At 37.1% G+C, this 21591-nt stretch overlaps 1 long non-coding RNA gene across 1 annotated transcript; it reads left to right on the top strand.

Annotated features, from left to right (window-relative positions):
- Positions 1–8317: 8317 nt before the first annotated feature.
- On the top strand, positions 8318–19126 carry LOC123540615 (uncharacterized). Its single transcript, XR_008367919.1, has 3 exons — positions 8318–9128; positions 12003–12343; positions 18366–19126. It is a non-coding gene; the product is annotated as an uncharacterized LOC123540615 (long non-coding RNA).
- Positions 19127–21591: the final 2465 nt, after the last annotated feature.

Here is a 21591-nt window from a genome sequence, read left to right on the forward strand (position 1 = left end):
CAGGCTTCAAATTTGGACAGCATGCATATTTTTGTGTTCTGAATTGAAATTTGACATTGATTTTTAGCTCACCTGTCACAAAGTGACAAGGTGAGCTTTTGTGATCGCGCGGTGTCCGTCGTCCGTCGTCCGTCCGTGCGTCAGTGCGTCCGTGCGTCCGTAAACTTTTGCTTGTGACCACTCTAGAGGTCACATTTTTCATGGGATCTTTATGAAAGTTGGTCAGAATGTTCATCTTGATGATATCTAGGTCAAGTTCGAAACTGGGTCACGTGCCATCAAAAACTAGGTCAGTCGGTCTAAAAATAGAAAAACCTTGTGACCTCTCTAGAGGCCATATATTTCACAAGATCTTCATGAAAATTGGTCAGAATGTTCACCTTGATGATATCTAGGTCAAGTTCGAAACTGGGTCACGTGGGATCAAAAACTAGGTCAGTAGATCTAAAAATAGAAAAACCTTGTGACCTCTCTAGAGGCCATATTTTTCATGAGATCTTCATGAATATTGGTCAGAATGTTTATCTTGATGATATCTAGGTCAAGTTCGAAACTGGGTCACGTAGGGCCAAAAACTAGGTCATTAGGTCTAAAAATAGAAAAACCTTGTGACCTCTCTAGAGGCCATATTTCTCAATGCATCTTCATGAAAATTGGTCAGAATGTTCATCTTGATGATATCTAGGTCAAGTTCGAAACTGGGTCACGTGGGGTTAAAAACTAGGTCAGTAGATCTAAAAATAGAAAAACCTTGTGACCTCTCTAGAGGCCATATTTTTCATGAGATCTTCATTAATATTGGTCAGAATGTTCATCTTGATGATATCTAGGTCAAGTTCGAAACTGGGTCACGTGCGGTCAAAAACTAGGTCAGTAGGTCTAAAAATAGAAAAACCTTGTGACCTCTCTAGAGGTCAAATATTTCACAAGATCTTCATGAAAATTGGTCAGAATGTTCATCTTGATGATATCTAGGTCAAGTTCGAAACTGGGTCACGTAGGGTCAAAAACTAGGTCATTAGGTCTAAAAATAGAAAAACCTTGTGACCTCTCTAGAGGCCATATTTCTCAATGCATCTTCATGAAAATTGGTCAGAATGTTCATCTTGATTATATCTAGGTGAAGTTTGAAACTGGGTCACGTGGGGTTAAAAACTAGGTCAGTAGATCAAAAAATAGAAAAACCTTGTGACCTCTCTAGAGGCCATATTTTTCATGAGATCTTCATGAATATTGGTCAGAATGTTCACCTTGATGATATCTAGGTCAAGTTCGAAACTGGGTCATGTGGGGTCAAAAACTAGGTCAGTAGATCTAAAAATAGAAAAACCTTGTGACCTCTCTAGTGGCCATATTTCTCAATGGATCTTCATGAAAGTTGGTCAGAATGTTCACCTTGATGATATCTAGGTCGAGTTCGAAACTGGGTCATGTGCGGTCTAAAACTAGGTCAGTAGGTCTAAAAATAGGAAAACCTTGTGACCTCTCTAGAGGCGATATTTTTCAATGGATCTTCATGAAAATTGGTCAGAATGTTTACCTTGAAGATATCTAGGTCAAGTTTGAAACTGGGTCACGTGGGGTTAAAAACTAGGTCAGTAGATCTAAAAATAGAAAAACCTTGTGACCTCTCAAGAGGCCATATTTTTCATGAGATCTTCATGAATATTGGTCAGAATGTTCATCTTGATGATATCTAAGTCAGATACAAAACTGGGTCACGTGGGGTCAAAAACTAGGTCAGTAGGTCTAAAAATAGAAAAAACCTTGTGACCTCTCTAGAGGCCGTATTTCTCAATGGATCTTCATGAAAATTGGTGAGAATGTTCACCTTGATGATATCTAGGTCAGGTTCGTAACTGGGTCATGTGCGGTCAAAAACTAGGTCAGTAGGTCGAAAAATAGAAAAACCTTGTGACCTCTCTAGAGGCCATATTTTTCACGAGATCTTCATGAAAATTGGTGAGAATGTTCACCTTGATGATATCTAGGTCAAGTTTAAAAGTGGGTCACGTGCCTTCAAAAACTAGGTCATTAGGTCAAATAATAGAAAAACCTTGTGACCTCTCTAGAGGCCATGTTTTTCAATGGATCTTCATGAAAATTGGTCAGAATTTTTTATCTTGATGATATCTAGGTCACATGTGCTCAAAAACTAGGTCACTATGTCAAATAATAGAAATAAGGATGTCATACTCAGTTGAACACTGGGTCATGTGGAGATAGGTGAGCGATTCAGGACCATCATGGTCCTCTTGTTACTTATTACCTACTTTCACATTTTTTAAGCTACAACCTCCAAATTTGAAGCACATGCGCAGTTCTGTCTACTGAAATGAACTTTGACTTTGAAATTGATCTAGTGACCTGCTTTCACATTTCTCAAGCCACAGCTTTCAAATTTGGACCGCATACACATTGTTTTATACCAAAATGAAATTTGACCTTGATTTTGACCTTGAGCTAGTCTTGAAATTTGGAACATTCAAAAATGGCTCAGTGAATGGCGCCAAGATCACTCTGTAATCTCTTGTTAGGTTAATAGGTTAAAGGTCAAGGTCAGATTAAACCAGAATGGTAGAACTTTTGTTTACAGTGAGCATATAATTTCTGTTCCTTGTGCAATTACTGAATGCATCAAGGGGGCATTTCGTGTTCGACGAGCTCTTGTTCACTTCTACTGCTGGGCAGAATGTTTAAAGGACAACTGTCCTTCACTTCTTAAAGGCACTCGCTACAGTTTTTCCAGACGGGTCGATATTTACCCCAACACCGTGCCAATTTGGTTTCGATGTAGCTCACTGCAGACTTGGTGCAGTCTTCTGCTCATGCCCAGAAGTGATTATCTAATGTCGCGTACGGCAAATTATTGTATATTTGCATGCATTTAATGTACAATATGTTTAATATACTGACTAAAAGTTAGGGTAAGTATAACCATGGTTACAAAATATATACATTTAAAGTACTTTTAGTTCAAATTGCTTCAATCCGACATATACTGGAGTCTGTTATTTATTACCAGCGTTCAAACTCTGCATTGAGTCACAGCTGTTTCTAATCGCGTACCATACCCATACCGTACATTCGTAAGCTACAGGTTTTGTTAAAAAAAAAAAAAAAGGCGGAAACTTTCATCATTCTATGCCATCAAAATGCTTCAGAAACACCTTAAAATCCGCTTATTAAGAAATCTGCCATTTGATAATTTTATATATATATTTCTAAGTCATTTGCTCAAACACTGAAAGAGTATTTTGTACCAATCTGCGTTGTATAAATGCCCGCCACACCCCACCTCGTAATCTGATTTTAGCGAAATCTAATATGGTGATCTATCAATTTTCTTTTTGTTTTAGATTAGGTAGACATAACCAAAAGTATATGCAGAGTTTGATTAAATTCAATTATGTGAAACTCAATAAAATAGCAGAAGTACCAATTTAAAACTGACAAAAATATGCAAAAATAGCCCTTGGGTCTGCTGAACAAGTATTCATTTCTTTACAAAATCATGTTCTTTCGATTTCTCTGAGCATGTTTCAAATAGATATATTGTTTTCCATTATAAAAATGCTTAGATAATCAAATTTATGCTGATTATTGTACTTTACTGAAAGATATTTTAGGATTACAGAAACTTCGAAAAATGTTTAAAATAGCACCATATCTAGGGGCAAATTAAATTGAAACAAAGCTGGTGACCTAGTATTTTTATTTCATTTTTCAATACTTCTTAAAATGATCTTTTAATACAAAACATTTCATCAAAATCTATTACTGAGAAAAAAAATACGAAACTGTAGCAAGCGTCTTTAAATAATTTAGTATAATCTCTGTCCAAAAATATTTTTTCAGTGTCAAGATTTGCTAGGTCACATCAAACTCCTGCAGACGCTTTCAGTGTAGAGGTTGTCGTCTCATAGATCTTTCCAGATACATTAAGTCTAATTCTTTTTTGTTGGTAATTTCTTATGATTTCAACTTTATTTAGTTTCTTTTTGTTCTCTCTTTGTCTATCATGTAATCATTTCTTTTCTGTTTTATTCATTTCTTCTTCATTTTTCTTCTCTTGTTCTTTCTTTTTTCATTCCTTCTTTGTTCTTCCTTTTTTCTCCTTTTTCCTTCATTTCCTCCTCTTTCTTTCTTTCTTTTATCTTCATCTCCTCATTCTTTCTTTGTTCTTTGTTTCTCTGCTTCTGTCTTCTTCATTTCCTCTTTCTGTCTTTACTTCTCTTTCTCCTCTTCTATCTTCTTCATTTCCTCCTCTTTCTTCCTTTCTTTCTTTCTTTCTTTCTTTTTTCCTCTTTCTTTCTTTCTTTCTTTCTTTCTCTCTTTCTTTCTTTCTCCTCTTCTATCTTGTTCATTTCCTCCTCTTTTTTCCATTGTTCTTCTATCTTTATTTTTCATTTCTTCCTCCTTTCTCTGCACCTCTATCTCTTCTTTTTTAGCTGACCTGAGCACAGAGGGCTCAAAGGTGAGCTTTTGTGATCACCCTGTGTCGTTGTCCATCTGTCCATCTGTTGTCAACAATTTGACTGTTAACATTCTAGAGGTCACAATTTTGGCCCAATCTTAATGAAACTTGTTCAGAGTGTTACCCTCAATAAAACCTTGGACGAGTTTGGTATTGGGTCATCTGGGGTCAAAAACTAGGTCACAAGGTCAAATTAAAGGAAAAGCTTGTTAACACTCTAGAGGTCACAATTTTTGCCAATCTTAATGAAACTTGTTCAGAATGTGACCCTCAATAAATTCTTGGACGATTTTGATATTGTGTCATCCTGGGTCAAAATCTAGGTCACCAGGTCCAATCAAAGGAAAAGCTTGTTAACACTCTAGAGGTCACAATTTTGGTTCATTCTTAGTCAGAATGTTGCCTTCAGTAATATCTTGGACAGTTTTGATATTTGGTAATCTGAGGTCAAAAACTAGGTCACCAGGTCAGATCAAAGGAAAAGCTTGTTTACACTCCAGAGGTCACAATTTTGGTCCAGTCTTAATGAAACTTGGTCAGTTTGTTGCCTTCAATAAAATCTTTGACGAGTTAAATATTGGGTCATCTGGGGTTAAAAACTAGGTCACCGGGTAAAATCAAAAGAAAAGCTTGTTAAAACTGTAGAGGCCACATTTATGACTGTATTTTCATGAATCTTTATCAGAATGTTAATCTTGATAGATAGGTCCAGTCAGAATCTTGGTCATGTAGGATCAAAAACTAGATCAGTAGGTCAGGTGAGCGATACAGGGCCTTTATGGCCCTCTTGTTTCATTTCTTCTTTCTTTTTCTGTTCATTTTTAGATCGACTATTTGAAGAATAAGTAAAGCTATCCTACTCACCACTGCGTCTGCATCACACCTTGGTTAAGTTTTTTGACAAAGTCTTTTGAGATAAAGCTTTGAAACTTTTAACACTTGTTAACAATCACCATGACCAGTTATAGGCAAGGGCACATAACTCCATCAAGGATTTTGGCTGAATTATGGCCCTTTTTGACTTAAAAATCATGGTTAAATTTTTCGTACCTGTTCATATTTTGACAAAGTCTTTTGAGATAAAGTTTTGAAACTTTCAACTCTTGTTGACCATCACCATGTTCAGTTATAGGCATGAGTATATAACTCCATCAAGGATTTTGGCTGAATTATGGCCTTTTTTGACTTAGAGATCTTGCTTAAGTTTTTCGTACCAGTTCATATTTTGACAAAGTCTTTTGAGATAAAGCTTTGAAACTTTCAACACCTGTTTACCATCACCATGTCATCTAGGTCAAAAAATAGGAAAACCTTCTGACCTTTCTAGAGGCCATATTTTTCAAGGGATCTGTATGTAAATTGGTCTGAATGTTCATCTTGATGATATCTAGGTCATTTTCGAAACTGGGTCAACTGCGGTCAAAAACTAGGTCAGTAGGTCTAAAAGTAGAAAAACCTTGTGACCTCTCTAGAGGCCATACTTTTGATTGGATCTTCATGAAAATTGGTCAGAATGTTCACCTTGATGATATCTAGGTCAAGTTCGAAACTGGGTCACATGCTGACAAAAACTAGGTCAGTAGGTCAAAAAATAGGAAAACCTTGTGACCTCTCTACAGGCCATATTTTTCAAGGGATCTGTATGAAAGTTGGTCTGAATGTTCATCTTGATGATAGCTAGGTCATTTTCGAAACTGCAGGTCAAAAACTAGATCTGTAGGTCTAAAAATAGAAAAACCTTGTGGCCTCTCTAGAGGCCATACTTATGATTGGATCTTCATGAAAATTGGTCAGAATGTTCACCTTGATGATATCTAGGTCAAGTTCGAAACTGGGTCACATGCTGACAAAAACTAGGTCAGTAGGTCAAATAATAGAAAAACCTTGTGACCTCTCTAGAGGCTATATTTTTCAAGGGATCTGTATGAAGTTTGGTCTGAATGATTATCTGGGGGATGATATCTAGATCACTTTTGAAACTGGGTCAACTGTGGTCAAAAACTAGGTCAGTAGGTCTAAAAATAGGAAAACCTTGTGACCTCTCTAGAGGCCATACTTCTGAATGGATCTGTATGAAAATTGGTCAGAATGTTCACCTTGATGATGTCTAGGTCAAGTTCGAAAGTAGGTCACATGCCAACAAAACTAGGTCAGTAGGTCAAATAATAAAAAAAACCTTGTGACCTCTCTACGTGCCATATTTTTCAAGGGATCTGTATGAAAGTTGGTCTGAATGTTCATCTTGATGATAGCTAGGTCATTTTCGAAACTGCGGTCAAAAACTAGGTCAGTAGGATCTAAAAATAGAAAAACCTTGTGACCTCTCTAGAGGCCATACTTTGATTGGATCTTCATGAAAATTGGTCAGAATGTTCACCTTGATGATATCTAGATCAAGTTCGAAACTGGGTCACATGTGACAAAAACTAGGTCAGTAGGTCAAAAAATAGAAAACCTTGTGACCTCTCTACAGGCTATATTTTTCATGGGATCTGTATGAAAGTTTGGTCTGAATGATATCTGGGATGATATCTAGATCACTTTTGAAACTGGGTCAACTGCGGTCAAAAACTAGGTCAGTAGGTCTAAAAATAGGAAAACCTTGTGACCTCTCTAGAGGCCATACTTCTGAATGGATCTGTATGAAAATTGGTCAGAATGTTCACCTTGATGATGTCTAGTTCAAGTTTGAAAGTAGGTCACATGCCAACAAAACTAGGTCAGTAGGTCAAATAATAAAAAAAAACCTTGTGACCTCTCTAGAGGCCATGTTTTTCATGGGATTTGTATGAAAGTTAGTCTGAATGTTCATCTTGATGATATCTAGGTCATTTTCGAAACTGGGTCAACTGCGGTCAAAAACTAGGTCAGTAGGTCTAAAAATAGAAAAACCTTGTGACCTCTCTAGAGGCCATACTTTTGATTGGATCTTCATGAAAATTGGTCAGAATGTTCACCTTGATGATACCTAGATCAAGTTGGAAACTGGGTCACATGATGACAAAAACTAGGTCAGTAGGTCAAAAAATAGGAAAACCTTGTGACCTCTCTACAGGCCATATTTTTCATGGGATCTGTATGAAAGTTGGTCTGAATGTTCATCTTGATGATATCTAGGTCATTTTCGAAACTGGGTCAACTGCGGTCAAAAACTAGGTCAGTAGGTCTAAAAATAGAAAAACCTTGTGACTTCTCTAGAGGCCATACTTTTGAATGGATCTTCATGAAAATTGGTCAGACTGTTCACCTCGATGATACCTAGGTCAAGTTTGAAACTGGGTCACGTGCCTTCAAAAACTAGATCATTAGGTCATATAATAGAAAAACCTTGTGACCTCTCTAGAGGCCTTGTTTTTCAATGGATCTTAATGAAAATTGGTCACATGAGCTCAAAAACTAGGTCACTATGTCAGATAATAGAAAAAACAACGTCATACTCAGTTCAAAAATGGGTCATTTGGAGACAGGTGAGCGATTCAGGACCATCATGGTCCTCTTGTTTAAGATACAGCCTTGAAATTTGATGACCTACACAGTTTTGCACACCAATCGTAAAACTGAATTTCATTGACCATGAATGTACCTACTGACTTTCTTAATATTTTATCATCAGTTTGATCTTTGAAACATGTAGCTCATATTACTCAGGTGAGCGATCCAGGGTCATCATGACCCTCTTGTTTATTTTTTTTCGCCATTGGTGACTTTGGCGAATTGTAGCGGAAACCCTGCTGGTGTATTTCATAAAAAGATCTTATTTACAGTTCAGACATTTGTAGCTAATTTGACTATGCTGTTTAATCAGATGTGACCGACATTTTCCTCTTGTTGTAAAGTGGATTTCCCCACAGATTTTGCAAGTATATCTTTTCTGGAATAAAAAAAAAAGAATGATGAAGTACAATTTCTTAGTATTCTAACCCATTCTGCATTACAGTGTATAATCGTATGTATTTTACTTATAGCAATGTCATTCTCTTTTTATAGGTGCGAACACAGAAAAGACTTGTGAACTACAGACTGGTCGATAACACAGGATGGCTGTAGATTGAATGGTAATTTTGCACATACTTTATATTTTTCTGCATAATGTTGCAACTTCAAATAGATTTATGAAACCTAAAAAAAAAAGGACAAGATGTAATTGTAAATCAGTTTGTTACATTATCTGTACAACACAACCTTGCTATGCTCTGCATACATATGGTTTTAGTTTGTCATGATGTACTACACGAGGTTTCTGACCTAACCCTTGAATACGGTACAAATTTTTTTTTGTTAAAACTGTATAGGGACCTTTCCATGGTCTCGTGAATTTACTGCTTAACTGACTTTCCTTTGTTGGTTATAATACCACACCTGATCACCTACATCATACTGTTGAAAGTTAGTAGTAGGTCATATTACTTTTTCATGACCTCACTAGAGACTTTAAGCTTGTTCCTAGCATATTCATGTATTTCTACTATTCTACTTTCCGAGGCATTTACATAATCAGAACCATATTTTAGTCTCGTTTCAGCATTTTCTAATTCAGGTTGTCCAAAGACAAGATCAGTTGGGAGCCTTATTTCAATGCCATAGAGCATAGATGCGGGTGTGTCACCAATGGCTTCATGTACAGAACTAGGATGGGCAATTAAACATAAAGGTACATACTTGTCCCAGTCATTTATGTGCTCGGACACAAATGTTGTTAGCATGTCAAGAATACTTTCGTTTACACGCTCAATAAAACCTAAACTCTGCAGGTGAAATGGGGTATTTCTAGAATACCTAGAAGTTTACATAACTCTTGAAACAACTTTGACTCAAATTGCGCTTCTTGATCGGTATAAATAGAAAGGGGTATGCCAAACCTTGAAAATACATTTTCAGTTAACATGTTAGCGACTGTAACTGTTTCTAAATTTGGTAATGGCACTGCTTCTGTCCATTTCGTAAAATAATCTGATACTACCATTCAATACTGATTATTGTTTGCAGTTTTACCAAGTGGGCCTACAAAATCTATAGCTACTCTTTCCCATTTAGCACCAGAGGAGAACTGTTTCATAGGGGCCTTAAATTTAGTTTTTGGCATTTTTCGAGGTGCACATACACTACATTTTCTACACCACTTCTCCACTGCATCATGCACACCTAAAAGAAAAATTGTCATATTCTTTTCAAGGTTTCCTTCACACCTAGATGTGAACTGGTCAGAGAGTTGTGAGATGCCGACAATATAAACTCAGTCACCCTAAGCAACCCTTATTTCTGCGATGAAATACAGTTGAAACTTGGTATCTCAAACTCTCTTATCTCGAAATTCTGCTTAAGTCGAAGAAATTTTCAAGTCCCGTCAAATTTCCTTCTTCCTATATGTAATTCAACTCCGGTTACGTCAAAATTTGACTTAACAAGACTCAAGATGTGGTGGAAGGGATTTTCAGTCCCGTCAGTAAAATTCAAGTGCATTGTAAACTCGGTAATACGAAGTGAGGAAAATATGCGATAAAATTTCACACATCTCATTGTGAATGAGATTGGTTTTTAACACCTGTCCATGCTTATTGCCTAACCAGAGAGCCATGATGCTGACATATCAAAGGTGCGGCGATAATCAAAGTAAGATGATGTCATACTTGTTTGCACATGTCATAATGATAATTGACATTAGATTTCTTAATCAGTGGTCATTTTTTTGAGACGTTATGAAAATTATTTTTAATTAATCTTATAAATTAATTCAGTTTGAACAGCTGGGATCTTTGATAAGGATTAATTAGAGGTAATCGTGGTGAGAATTATAGAAAATTAACTTCTTGGGGGAAAGCATCATTCGTTCAAAATGTCAGATCAAAATGCTGTCATTCCCCGGGAGAGAAACATGGTACAAAAAGGAACTTTGCTCAAAAACATTTGAGGTTAGTGTCATTTTCATTCATCAAAAAAATGAAAACTTTAATAAAGACAAACTGTACGGAATTGTGTACGTGTATAGTGCCGACAGCATATACACAGTGTCACGGAAACAGCTTTTTAGCTCACCTGAGCACAAAGTGCTCAAGGTGAGCTTTTGTGATCACCCTGTGTCCGTCGTCTGTCGGCGGTGTGGGCGTTGTTAACAATTTGACTGTTAAGAGTCTAGAGGTCACAATTTTGGCCAAATCTTAATGAAACTTGGTCAGAATGTTATCCTCAATAAAATCTTGGATGAGTTCGATATTAGGTCATCTAGGGTCAAAAACTAGGTCACCAGGTCAGATCAAAGGAAAAGCTTGTTAACAATCTAGAGGTCACAATTTTGGCCCAATCTTAATGAAACTTGGTCAGAATGTTACCCTAAATAAAATATTGGACAAGTTTGATATTGGGTTATCTGGGGTTAAAAACTAGGTCACCAGGTCAAATCAAAGAAAAAGCTTGTTAACACTCTAGAGTTCACAATTTTGTCCAATTCTTAATGAAACTTGGTCAGAATGTGACCCTCAATAAAATCTTGGATGAGTTTGATATTGGGTCATCTAGGGTCAAAAACTAGGTCACCAGGTGAAATCAAAGGAAAAGCTTGTTAACACTGTAGAGGCCACATCTATGACTGTATCTTCACAAAACTTAGTCAGAATGTTACTTATGATGATCTCAAAGTAGAGTTTGAATCTGGGTCATGTAGGGTCAAAAACTAGGTCATCAGGAAAAGCTCCAGAGGCCACATTTATGACATATCTTAATGAAACTTGGTCAGAATGTTAATCTTGATGATTTATAGGCCAAGTTCGAATCTGGGTCATGTGGGGTCAAAAACTAGGTCACCAGGTCAAATCAAAGGAAAAGCTTGTTAACACTCTAGAGGCCACATTTATGACTTATCTTTATGAAACTTAGTCAGAATGTTTATCTTGATGATCTTTAGGTCAAGTTTGAATCTGGGTCATATGGGGTCAAAAATTAGGTCACCAGGTCAAATCAAAGGAAAAAATAGTGAACACTTTAGAGGCCACATTTATGACCATATCTTAATGAAACTATCTTGATGATCTTAAGGTCAGTAGGTCAGGTGAGCGATACAGGGCCTTCATGGCCCTCTTGTTTTATTAATACTTCTCTTAACTAAACCAACTTTTTTCATCATTTCGTCCATACGTCCCTTCTCATAACTTGAATTTCGGTTATCTTGAAAAATAAAAAGCATGGTCCCTTGAAATTCGAGATATCGAATTTTGACTGTAATTGATATGAATAATCAGCCTAATGTCAACCATCGCGGTCAAGTTGCGACTACTATATTAATCACCACTTGGGTTATTTGATACAAAGTTATTCATTATGAAGAAAAATCTGTTCTGCAGCCCTGATTGCTAAAGATACATGTTTACAGTTGTACCAGCAACCTGTATTAAGAAGTCACTTGACTTAAGAAGTCAGTCAGCTTACTTTCTAAGTTGACTTTCTGTTCTAGTATCAATTAAGCAGCCAGATTGTGTTGTACCCTTTGTTGACTGCTTAACACAGGTTTGACTGTACTATCATCATATTTCAGGTGTGCAGCATTCTAGATTGTTCTAATCCAGTGTACCATGCAGAGAAATGTGTCAGATATATGTTGCCTCAGTCCTGTCTGTGTCTTCAGTAAAACACCAACACCATTTTCTCCACTGGTATCCCAGACACCAAAGAGTATTCGGGCCAAACACCAGATAGATATTCCAGCCTGACACCATCAGGGTTTTTGGGCTCAATACCAAATAGCTATTCCAGCCCAATTCCTAGATATTCCAGCTAAACACCTGGTTCAACAGCAAGACCATCTTGAAGCCCAGCAACTACAGTGTGGAAAGCCTGTTGTTGGACCCAATATTGAAGCCATGTCTGCAAACATAGGTAAATATTACTTTTTACTTAAGAAATAATAAATGTGTTCCTATATTTTATCAGTTAATAAAATATTGGCAGGAGTTTGGATGCATCATAATTAAATCACAAGTGCGTAGCACAAATGATTTCATTATTTGCATCCAAACGACTCCATATTTTATTAACTGATAAAATTATTGGAATATGCTTATCATTTCGATTCTAACAACTCAAATTATTTGCATTTTGCAGTACTATATTTTCAGTGTAATTCGTCATTCGGATCACATGCTGCTACAATTTAGCCCCATGGTTAAAAGTGTTGCATAGCCAACCAAACTTTTAGAAACTAGTTTTTATGCCCCCGAAGGGAGGCATATAGTTTTTGAACCATCTGTCGGTCTGACAGTCTGTCGGTCTGTCCGCAATTTTCGTGTCCGGTCCATATCTTTGTCATCCATGGATGGATTTTCAAATAACTTGGTCATTTTTCATGATAGTGCATTGATTGGCGTGTCGGTCCATATCTTTGTCATCCATGGATGGATTTTCAAATAACTTGGCATGAATGTGTACCACAGTAAGACGACGTGTCTTGCGCAAGACCCAGGTCCGTAGCTCAAAGGTCAAGGTCACACTTAGACATCAAAGGTCATTTTTCATGATAGTGCATTGATGGGCGTGTCCAGTCCATATCTTTGTAATTCATGCATGGATTTTAAAATTATTGGGCATGAATGTGTACCACAGTAAGACGATGTGTCGCGCGCAAGACCCAGATCTGTAGCTCAAAGGTCAAGGTCACACTTAGACATTAAAGGTCATATTTCATGTCTGAAGCATTTCTTCTTCATGCATGGAGGGATTTTGATGTAACTTGGCACAATTATACACCATCATGAGACGAAGTGTTATGCGCAGTTCGCTTCTTTAGAATACTTCCCTTTGTTGTTACTTTAAATAGCTTTTATTGTAACTTTTTCATTACTACTCGTAGGGAAAAATCTAGACCACTTTTCTGTAGTACAACATGCATGCTATATCCAATTTTGAGGTGTATTTTGACCAATCTCTACCTGATAAAGATTTTTGTGTGGACTTGCAATTTTTATGCCCCCCAAAGGGAGGCATATAGTTTTTGAACCGTCTGTCAGTCTGTCCGCAATTTTCGTGTCCGGTCCCTATCTTTGTCATCCATGGATGGATTTTCAAATAACTTGGCATGAATGTGTACCACAGTAAGACGACGTGTCTTGCGCAAGACCCAGGTCCGTAGCTCAAAGGTCAAGGTCACACTTAGACGTTAAAGGATAGTGCATTGATGGGCTTGTCCGGTCCATATCTTTGTCACCCATGGATGGATTTTCAAATAACTTGGCATGAATGTGTATCACAGTAAGACGACGTGTCGCGCGCAAGACCCAGGTCCGTAGCTCAAAGGTCAAGGTCACACTTAGACGTTAAAGGGTAGTGCATTGATGGGCGTGTCTGGTCCATATCTTTGTCACCCATGGATGGATTTTCAAATAACTTGGCATGAATGTGTATCACAGTAAGACGACGTGTCGCGCGCAAGACCCAGGTCCGTAGCTCAAAGGTCAAGGTCACACTTAGACGTTAAAGGATAGTGCATTGATGGGTGTGTCCGGTCCATATCTTTGTCACCCATGGATGGATTTTCAAATAACTTGGCATGAATGTGTACCACAGCAAGACGACATGTCGCACCCAAGACCCAGGTCCGTAGCTCAAAGGTCAAGGTCACACTTAGACGTTAAAGGATAGTGCATTGATGGGCATGTCCGGTCCATATCTTTGTCATCCATGGATGGATTTTCAAATAATTTGGCATGAATGTGTACCACAGTAAGATGACATGTCGCGCGCAAGACCCAGATCCGTAGCTCAAAGGTCAAGGTCACACTTAGACGTTCAAGGATAGTGCATTGATGGGCGTGTCCGGTCCATATCTTTGTCACCCATGGATGGATTTTCAAATAACTTGGCATGAATGTGTACCACAGTAAGACGACGTGTCTTGCGCAAGACCCAGGTCCGAAGCTCAAAGGTCAAGGTCACACTTAGACGTTAAAGGATAGTGCATTGATGGGCGTGTCCGGTCCATATCTTTGTCACCCATGGATGGACTTTCAAATAACTTGGCATGAATGTGTACCACAGTAAGACGACGTGTCGCGCGCAAGACCCAGATCCGTAGCTCAAAGGTCAAGGTCACACTTAGACGTTAAAGGATAGTGCATTGATGGGCGTGTCCGGTCCATATCTTTGTCACCCATGGATGGATTTTCAAATAACTTGGCATGAATGTGTACCACAGTAAGACGACATGTCGCACGCAAGACCCAGGTCCGTAGCTCAAAGGTCAAGGTCACACTTAGACGTTAAAGGATAGTGCATTGATGGGCGTGTCCAGTCCATATCTTTGTCATCCATGGATGGATTTTCAAATAACTTGGCATGAATGTGTACCACAGTAAGACGACGTGTCGCGCGCAAGACCCAGGTCCGTAGCTCAAAGGTCAAGGTCACACTTAGACTTTTAAGGTCATATCTTATGATAGTGCATTGATGGGCGTGTCCGGTCCATATCTTTGTCATTCATGCATGGATTTTAAAATAACTACGTATGAATGTGTGGCACAGTAAGACGAGGTGTCGCACGCAAGACCCAGCTCTGTAGGTCAAAGGTCCTAAACTCTAACATCGGCCATAACTATTCATTCAAAGTGCCATCGGGGGCATGTGTCATCCTATGGAGACAGCTCTCATTTTTTTTTTTTTTTTTTTTTTTTTAAAGGTTAACTTCCCTTAGTTGTTACTATAAATAACTTATATTGTAACATTTTTATAATTGACCGTAGGGAAAAAACAAGACCACTTTTCTGTGGTACAACATAGATGTTACTCTCCAATTTTAGGTGTATTTTAAGGTATCTCTAAGGAGTAAGGAGTTTTTTTGTGAACTTAAAAAAACAAAAGACTTACAATGATTACTAAACAACCACAAAATTAACATTCTATTTGCAAATACAGCTGCTAGAGTAAAGAAATTTGCTGCGACGGGCATATATTGTGACATTCTGGCACTCTTGTTCCCTGTAAGTTTTTCATTCCTTCTTTTTACAGTAGCCATATAGAAAAACATCATAGCTATACTGTTCATGAATTTCAAATTAATAAAATTTAGCAGTAAAAGTCTTTCTTCCACATCTTTAAAACCCCTGATGTGGACCACAACTAAACGGTTCTTCAAATCTTTCCCTAAAATTAATACTTTCAGACACTAACTTGCCAGGAACTTTAGCCTTCAATTATAATATGCCCGGCGTCCCTAAAATTAATACTTTCAGACACTAACTTGCCAGGAACTTTAGCCTTCAGTTATAATATGCCCGGTGGGGGGATTAACCATGTGTAACATGGCTCTTGTTTTCCCTATCTGGCTATATTGTAAATTTCAAAAATCTTCTTCAAAACCACTGGGCAGATTTTCACTAAACTTCACAGAAATTATCCTTGGATGTCCCTCTATCAAAACTGCCCAAAGAATTGAAATCTATTCAGAACTCTGGTTGCCATGGCAACCGAAAGGAAAAATCTTCTTGTCCAAAACCACAGTAGCTAGGGCTTTGATATTTCCCGCCCTGGGGATCCTATGGTACGTTAACATAGACTTATATAGCGAAAACTTTGAAAATCTTCTTTTCCGAAACCACAGGGCTTAGGGCTTTGATATTTTGTATGCAACACCATCTAGATGTCCTCTACTAAGATTGTTCAAATTATCCCCCTAGGGTCAAATATGGCCCCGCCCTGGCGGTCATATGGTTAACATAGACTTATATAGGGAAAACATTGAAAATCTTCTTGTCCAAAATCGCAGGGCCTAGGGCTTAGTTATAGACTTGAATAGGAATAAACTTCAAAAAATCTTCTTGTCTGGAACCACAAGCCCTAGGACTTTCATGTTTTGTATGTAGCATTGCCTTATGGTCCTCTACCAAGATTATTAAAATTATTGCTCTTGATTGAAAAGAGGCCCTTTCCTGGGGGCCATAGTTTTACATATACTTATATAGGAAAAACTTTAAAAATCTTGTCTGAAACCGGAAGGCCTAAGCTTTTGATATTTGCTATGTTGCATTGCCTAGTGCTCTACCAAGATTATTCAAATAATGTTGTTTAGTTGAAAGAGGCCCCACTCAGGGTGTCCTAAGTTTTAGATAGACTCGTATAGGAAAAAAAATAAAAATCTTTTCTGAAAGTTCAAGGCCTAGGCCTTTGATATTTGATATGTATCATTGCCTGGTTGATTTCTAACAAGAGTGTTTGAATTATGCCTCTGGGGTGAATAGAGGCCCCATCCTGACCTACTTTCTTGTTTTTAGCTCACCTGTCACATAGTGACAGGGTGAGACAGGGATAGCTTTTGTGATCACCGTCTGTCGTCATCGTCCGTCCATCCACAGTTTCCATGTGAACACAATAAGAGACCACGTTTTATATTTGAGTTTTATCAAACTTACACACAACTTGTGTAGGTATAGTATCTCAGTTCCTTTCGAAAACTGACCAGATCCCATCATAGGTTCCAGAGTTATGGCCCATTAAAGGGCCCAAATTTGCTATTTTGGCTTTTGCAGCCAGCCATATAAAGACTTCATTTTGCAATCAACTTTAATAAAACTTGCACACAACTTGTATTGGCATAATATCACGGTTCCTTTTTAAAAACTGGCCATATCCCATTATGGGTTGCAGAGTTATGGCCTCTTAAAGGGCCCAAATCTGCTATTTTTGGCTTGTGTACATGGTGGAGACAACATTTTGCAGTTGACTATAATCAAACTTGCACATAACTTGTATTGGCATAATATCTCGGTTCCTTTCGAAAATTGCCCAGATCCCATCATGTGTTCCAGAGTTATGGCCCTTTATCTCGGCCTAAATTTTCTATTTTGGCTTTTGCAGCCATATGGAGACTTCATTTACGGTTTAATTTGATATAAATTTACAAATATCTTCAACAACAATAAATCTTAGATTCCACGATGAATCTGTCAAATACAGTCGAAGGTTCTGGAGTTACTGCCCCTGATTGACCCCTGAAAGAGCCAAAATTTGGTACTTTTTACCTTTAGAACATGATAGAAGTGACATTTTATTTTTGGTTTTTGTTTGAATCTGGGTCATGTGGTGTAAAAAACTAGGTAACTAAGTCAAATCAAAGAGAATGCTTGTTTACACTTATGAGGCCAGGTTTATTTGGTCAAGTCTTAATGAAAATTGGTCAGAATATTTATCTCCATGAAATCACTAGGTAAAACATGTTTACACTGTTATGGTGTGTTACACAGGTGAGCAACCAAGGGCCATCTTGGCCCTCTTGTTAAAGTTAATCTTTTAGCTCCATTTTAATGTTCATTCTCATTTGTATAGCCAACAGTTTTTTTAAGTGTAAAACTCTGAATCTTAAAAGCATGGATGCAATATAATTATGTGAAAGGGGAGAAGAGCAATGTTTGCTTTTCCAAAATTCAACCCCTGTTAATTTGGACCCCAAAACTTCTTTTTTTCAAAGTTATATCTACTGTACAAGCAGAATATTGGAACCTGACATCAAAACAAAACATTTGTGAAAAATTCATATGAATGATTTTTTGTCACAATGTTTGAAAAATTCATGATTCGTTCAGATGTGTCATGATTAAACACTCAGGCCTTTGGCCATCATGGTAAAATTACTACAAATCTGAACTACAGATCTGAACTCAACACTATCTTACCAAAGCAATTGTTTTTGGACCGTGTAAGATTCAGCCAGATTAAGAAATAACTTAACAATTAGACAGACATTATTGATTTTTGTGAATGACAACTTACTTCCATTTTAAATGATGGCAAAATTTATATTGAAGAATTAATCCAGGAAACCATGACACTTCTCTCAGAAATCTATTACTGAAGATCATCTGGCATCCCAGTGCATGAGTTTTTTAAGATCAGTAATAGTCCTTTTTTTTTTCAGGTGTGCTGTATATGACCTTGACACGCCTTGCTGCAACCTTGACACTCTTTGCTGCAACCTTGACACCCCTTGCGGCGACCTTTACACTCCTGCAAAGTTGTTTTCCAGCATGTATCCAAACACATGAAGGGCTTGCCGCTAACAAAGAACTATGGTCTCATACTGATGCTTATCCATATTTTGTTTACATTATGAGTTCAATGTATTTGAATATGCACATGTTCATTCAAAAGAGTGTGATTTAAATGATTTAATAATGGGTCAGTAAGAATCCTATGTCAAAGAGTTTATTAGTGGATCTCCCTCACTTTCTTCTTTTTTTCCCTGTAATTATATTGTATTGTTGAATTACAATACAATTTGGATATATGAGTGAGTCGACACAAAATTGTCCTATATATATGTTGTATGTAATAAATTAAATGGTTGTATAATATTGAATTGTTTAAGTACATTTTTTGTACACATTGTAAGGGGGAGTATACTGGTTTCAGGTTGTCTGGCCGTCTATCCGTAGACGCAATCTTGTGCGCACCATCTCTCCTTATCCCCTTGACAGAATTTAATGAAACTTCACACAAGTGATCAGTACAAACAGTAGTTGTGCATGGGGCATGTTAGGTTCTTTTAGAAAAACAATTTGCAGAGTTATGGGACTTTGTTTTTTTGTTACTATACTATATACATAGACACAATCTTGTGCGCACCATCTCTCCTCATCCTCTTGACACAATTTAATGAAACTTCACACAAGTGATCAGTAACAACAGTAGTTGTGCATGGGGCATGTTAGGTTCTTTCAGCAACAAAAATTGCAGAGTTATGGGACTTTGTTTCTTGTTAACATACTATGTACATACAGTCTGCATATGCAATCTTGTGCATGCCTAATCTACCAAACCGTTGCACACAATTTAATGAAACTTCACACAAGTGATCAGTACCAACCCTAGTTGTGCATGGTGCATGTTACATTCTTTTAGATAAATATTCTGCATAGTTATGGGACTTTGTTTTTTGTTACTATACTGTATACATACAGTCTATATACATACAGTCCACATAATTATGCAATCTTGTGTGCGTCAAATTGCAATGTACTGTGTCGGTGCATGCAGGGGGGTACATTCATCACCTTTAGTGATAGCTCTAGTTATAAATGTTTTTCAGCCGTAATTGTTTTTCCAGTAAAGTAGAAATATACATCCCTTCATATTAAAATATGAAGCAAAATATATAATTTCATTGACCTGCTTTAAACATACTCATTTTGAGGTCTTTATGTTGCAATAGACATTATTTGAATATAGAGGCTATTTTGTTTGTTTCATTGTAAGATATAAATATCTTTCACAAGTGAAATACAAGAGGCAGTATTTTCATGAATGGCACAGCTGCGTGTGAAAATGTAAGACATAGTGTTCATGTGTGAAAGATATTCAGATTTTACATGTAAAACAATTTTTCTGTATATGTTTTGAAAAAAATTACCCATTTTTTATAATTTCTTACCAGTGAAAAATACAAATATTTTTACTGTGAAAATACCAGATGTATTTCAATGATTCACTAAAAATCTTGAAATTGATTTGATCTTACACTTAAACACACACAAAAATCCTGTTTTTGTTTGTCTACAAGACACCTATTTAGAAAAAAAAGATAATAATTGAGCCACACCATGAGAAAACCACCATAGTGGCTTTGCAACCAGCATGGATCCATATCAGCCTGCGCATCCATGCAGTCTGGTTAGGATCCATGCTGTTTGCGATTGGCTTCTCTCATTGCAATAGGCTTTGAAAGCGAACAGCATGGATCCTGACCAGACTGTGTGGATGCGCAGGCTGGTCTTGATCCATGCTGGTTGCAAAGCCACTGTGTTGGTTTTCTCATGGCACGGCTCATATTTTGTTAAATGTTAGCAGTCTTTCAATAATGGACAACTTACAGTTACTTTGTGTTCTACAAGTGTCTTACAGTTACAGTCAAACGTTGTGTTCTACAAGTGTCCTGCAACTTACAGTTATACTTTGTGTTTTACAATTGTCTTACAACTTACAGTTACTTTGTGTTCTACAAGTGTCTTACAGTTACAGTCAAACTTTGTGTTCTACAAGTGTCCTGCAACTTACAGTTACAGTCAAACCTTGTGTTCTACAAGTGTCTTACAACTTACAGTTACTTTGTGTTCTACAAGTATCTTACAGTTACAGTCAAACCTTGTGTTCTACAAGTGTCCTGCAACTTATAGTTACAGTCAAACCTTGTGTTCTACAAGTGTCTTACAACTTACAGTTACTTTGTGTTCTACAAGTATCTTACAGTTACAGTCAAACCTTGTGTTCTACAAGTGTCCTGCAACTTATAGTTACAGTCAAACCTTGTGTTCTGCAAGTGTCTTACAACTTACAGTTACAGTCAAACTTTGTGTTCTACAGGTTTCTTGCAGCTTACAGTTACAGTCAAACTTTGTGTTCTACAGGTTTCTTGCAGCTTACAGTTACAGTCAAACTTCGTGTTCTAAAAATGATCCTTGTGTGACCCTCTTCCAAGATTGTTCAAATTATTTAGATTCATCAAAAACATAGCCACTTTTCCCTATAATTATGTATATAGTGGAAATTTAAAATATCTTCTTGTTTAAAACTGCAAGCCCGATTTTAAAGTAATTTTACACAAATGGGCCTCGTGTGACCCTCTACTAAGATTGTTCAAATTACACATATTCCTATTCATCATTCTATTCATATTCTATTCATCAAAAAGCTTGCGTGGTCATTTTCTTCTCTGAATCTCTGAATCAGTAATAGCCTAGAGCCTTGATATTTGGCTGGTGATATCAGATTTGTAATATTTACCATAATTGTTAAAATTATTTGCTCTAGGTTCATTAGTGTGTGTGACATGTACATAATATAGGCTAACATAGAAGAAACCTAACTCTCTACTTACACAAACACACATTCTATCTTTCTTTTTCCCTTCCCATAGATTGTGATATTATTCAGTGGTTTTCATTGCTGAACTTTACTCCATGAAGGTAGTTCTACATGTTTGAATCAAAATATTTCTACAATGTAGAATTTGATTAAACCCCAATTCCTCAAATCTTGAAAATATACTTGGAAAATTCAGCAAATAAAAAATAGGTGTGTGTTGTTATTATTATTTTTTTTATTTATTTATTTCTTGTTTTTTTTTGTTGTTTTTTTTTTGCTAGACT

This window comes from Mercenaria mercenaria, chromosome 16, assembly GCF_021730395.1.
Source record: "Mercenaria mercenaria strain notata chromosome 16, MADL_Memer_1, whole genome shotgun sequence".
Lineage (NCBI taxonomy): Eukaryota > Metazoa > Mollusca > Bivalvia > Venerida > Veneridae > Mercenaria > Mercenaria mercenaria.